The sequence below is a fragment of the Rosa rugosa genome, chromosome 2 (genome assembly GCF_958449725.1).
Source record: "Rosa rugosa chromosome 2, drRosRugo1.1, whole genome shotgun sequence".
Lineage (NCBI taxonomy): Eukaryota > Viridiplantae > Streptophyta > Magnoliopsida > Rosales > Rosaceae > Rosa > Rosa rugosa.
Genome location: NC_084821.1, coordinates 46,643,161 through 46,647,361, shown reverse-complemented (window position 1 = coordinate 46,647,361; position 4,201 = coordinate 46,643,161). Strand labels below are relative to the sequence as shown.

The 4,201-nt window shown below is 36.2% G+C and overlaps 1 pseudogene; it reads left to right on the top strand.

The window, feature by feature from the left end:
- Nucleotides 1-933: 933 nt before the first annotated feature.
- On the top strand, nt 934-2,122 carry LOC133730867 (rust resistance kinase Lr10-like; annotated as a pseudogene).
- The last annotated feature ends 2,079 nt before the right edge of the window (nt 2,123-4,201 follow it).

Below are 4,201 nucleotides of genomic sequence, written 5' to 3'. Positions count from 1 at the left end.
GTGTTTAAGGATATTAGGATGCAAAGAGATTGTAGAGAGAATTGTGTGTTCTATTATTGATAATAGAGCCCTATATATCTGAATTACAAAATATAATTTTTTGGAGTATAAGGATTCCTATTCCAACTTGAATTGGGAATACTCTCCTATTACAACTAGAGAAACTAAACCTAGTTTGACAAGGCACACTAAAGTCAACATTCTTCAACAGAAACGAAGCAAATTAAGGAAGAAATATAAATGCAAACAGAGCTGCATGATTTGAGATGAGTAGCATATGCTCAGATCTAGTCTTCTTGATGAACAGTTGTTTATATTTTTTTCTTAAATTGAAAACAACAAAATAAAGTAAATGCTATATGAAACGTACTAGAGAAGGTTATGATGTTTTCTAATTATATTATTTTGATGGCTGCAGCATATTGAACTATAATATTTGACAAATTAAGTAAGCTAATGTCATTGCTTTCTTTTGTAAAGATGAAACTCCTCGGTACATGAAGATCATCATCTTGATAATCCAAAAACTATGTGAGTTGTCTATACTCTAAATCTAGAGTAGCTTATAATATAAATTTCTGTTTAAGATTTTCATTTTATCTCTATCTAACCACCTGAGTCATTGCATGATGAATTTTTCCCTCTGTTGCAGTGGATGCCGTTCACCCAATATATAAGCCTTTCAACCTAGATACGTATTTTCCTCTGTATTACAACAACGGAGACAATCATCAGCTTGTAGTCTGTGTGGTAGTGTGCAGTGGTAAGAGACAAATTTGATCAATAAAATGTATACACATGAAAGATTAAGTATCCAAATTTCTGTGAAAAAAAATGATGCTTCTATCAGAACAGACACTGGCAGGACTGAGATGGATTGAACAGGAATAAAATTACTAATGAAGATGTTTGTAGTGTTGCAGCAACCACTTAATGTCCTTCCTACTGATTCCATTTTCTTGTAACCACACAGGAGTGTTCCTAGCAGCGAAACTATCACCGGACTTTCCATTTATAACTGCATTACTAATATACAAATGGTGAAGGAGCTAGGCACTTGTTGATGTATGACAATATAGAAGACTTTCTGCAGAGTAGCAGTGATCATGCCAATAGGGTACTCTTACTAGGAAATCAAAAAGATGGCTAGCGGTTTCAAGGACAAATTGGGTGAAGGAGGCTTTGGCACCGTGTAGAAGGCAAAGCTCCGCAGTGGTCACCTTGTGGCCATCAAGATGTTGAGTAAGTCCAAAACTAATGGGCAAGATTTTATCAATGAGGTTGCTACTATAGGAAGGATTCAACATGTTAACGTGGTGCGACTTATCAGCTTTTGTGCTGACCATTCAAACCGTGCACTTGTTTATGATTTCATGTCAAATGGCTCCCTTGAAAAGTACATTTTTTCTCAGCAAGGTGCTATCTCCTTAAGCTGTGAAAAAATATTTGAGATTGCAGTTGGAGTGGCTTGTGGAATCCAATATCTCCATCAAGGATGTGACATGTAAATTTTGCATTTTGACCTCAAGCCTCACAACATTCTTCTTGACAAGAATTTTACTGCCAAGGTTTCTGATCTTGGATTAGCAAGGCTATACCCATTGGATAACATCATTGTGTCTTTGACTGCAGCAAGAGGAAATATGGCTCCGGAGTTGTTCCATCTACAAAAACATTGGAGGTGTATCATACAAAGCGGATGTATATAGTTTTGGAATGTTAGGGTTGGAAATGGCTGGTAGAAGGAAGAACTTGAACACAGCCATAGATCATTCAAGTGAATATAATTTAGCCAAATCTACTTTCCTAAATGGGTTTCTGATCAAATGAATCAAGGGAAGGAGATCAAAATAGGAGATGCGACTGAAGATGAAATGAAAATCATAAAGAAGATGATCATAGTAGCATTGTGGTGCATACAAATGAAGCCTGTTGAAGCCCTTCAATGAGCAGAGTAGTAGAAATACTTGAAGGAGAAATTAGGAGCCTCCAAATACCTCCAAAGCATTTTTTATATCCACAGCAAATACCAGTAGATGATATTGAAGACAATTTAAGTACTATATGGGCATCAAGAATGATAGAATCTACAGAGATCAATTTGAGTGCAAATACAAATTAGGTGAATTAATATTTGTCAATAGGTGGATGTAAGGGCCATTGAAACATCTCTCTAAATTTGATAGCATAAAAACATTTTAAGTTTGAATTAGTGTACGAGTAGATTTAAATTGCTTTTGATTGCTCTTCTTGATATGCAAATACAATGTCTCAATCTAAGAGAAATAAGATTTATATGGTTCATTGCTTTGTGAATTTTGATAATTTTAATGCCTTATGGCTGTCCTAAGCCTTTTAATGCCATAGAATGCCTATTTTGCAAAGATTTGGAAGCAGATAACCCTATCTATTTTCGACCAAAGTCATGAAAACTAAACAATGGGGATGCAAAGAAACAATACCTGACACTGTAATTGCTTAATTTGATTCTTTGAACCAGCAATTGTACTTGTAGCAGGCAACATTGGCTTATGATTTTCCAAGACTCCAAAGTGTAGTTCAATAGTCTGCTTCTGATTTTTCTCCTTTTCTGCAATGAATCGAAATCTTATAGTGAACACAAGAGCATAGAGGTAAAAACTGAAAAAACAAGGTAAGAACCAACTAAAGAGAGATTACTTTTCACAAACCCATTCCATTTCCACAATTTTGGGTAGAATAGCAAACCTGGGGTCTTCTAAGTTACCGCTGGTGCTCGACTTCTCATTTATCAAGAATGGGATGAACTCATGTTTTGTATTTTCACCCAATTTTCAGGAGTATATTCGTCTTTTCCCTCACTTTTCAATAATAAAAACAAAGTTGATAGCAGAAATGGTCCTCAAACTGATAACGGCCGGACTACAAAATTGATCAATTGTGTACTCAAGTTTAAGGAATGTTCTCTCTTTTTATTTATCCCTTGCCTATCCACGGGAAATGTTGGATGGGCAGCCGAACCAAAAATGCTTGCAATCTTTTAGTAGTATAAGTGTGCTACCTTATCAAAAATCAGACTTTGGTTCAGTTGGCCCACCACAAATTTGCATCCTGGATCCGCCACAAACTGTTGCATTGTGATTCTTCGCATTTGGGCAACAAGGATTGTTCTTGTGGGTGCTGTTGAGGGCTACAACATTGCCAGAGAACCACTCGAAGCATATTTATTTATCTTTTGTGTTGAAGGACTTTCTGCATTGATTTCACAGGCTGTGTGTAATGACTGCATCAAGGGGTTAAGAATGTGTCCTCAAGCTCTTACTCCGCATCACTTATTTTTTGTGGATGATAGGTTTTTGTTTGGTGTAGCAACTGATGCAGAATATTACAAGATTCAAGAGATTTTGAATAAATATGAGAAAACTTCAGGCCAAAAGATAAACTCTCAAAAAAGAGAATTGTTTTCAGCAACAATGTGCAAGAAAGTGTGAAAGCATGTTTGTCTGCAATTTTGGAGGTCAAGTGTGTTGCTGAACATGATCGTTACTTGGAATTTTCCTTTGCGGGTTGGAAAGTCTAAAACAGCTATATTTGCATATATAAAAGAAAAGCTCACAAAACAATTGATTGTTTGGTCCATAATTACCTTATAATTATTCCCCTAATCTTGCACTTTTGCTTAACCTTTGTATTTATTTATATATATTTATTATCTTTTTCCTTATCATACTAGAAAATGATGGAGAAGCATGGAAAAGCGCTAAAAAGTCAACCTTAGCACATTTTCCTACTCCGGCTAGAAGAAACAGAGCTAGGCAACGAAGGAGGAGCGGCAGACTGACCAAATGAACTCCAAATGAGTTGAAACTTTCCAGATCCATTTTAGACATCCTAAGAATCATTTCGTATGAAGAGTGAAAGAGCTAGTTCGGGGTGGAAGGTCTTCAAAAGATTTGCACAAATTTCTGACTAAAAGAAGAAAACTGCACAACCGGACCTGTACAGATTCCGGCAACATTTCCGGCAAAATTACGGTGAACTAAGCTCTGAAATTTTACCAAGATGATCTACACTCATGGAGGAATATTTTGTATGAAGAAGTCGAAGGCCAATTCAGAAGTCTCGGTAGAGATTCAATTGAAGGAAGATAGGAGAAGAAAGTATGCAAACGGACAAAAAAGAAGTCAACGGAGGACAAGAAAGAGCTGATTCCGGACATTTC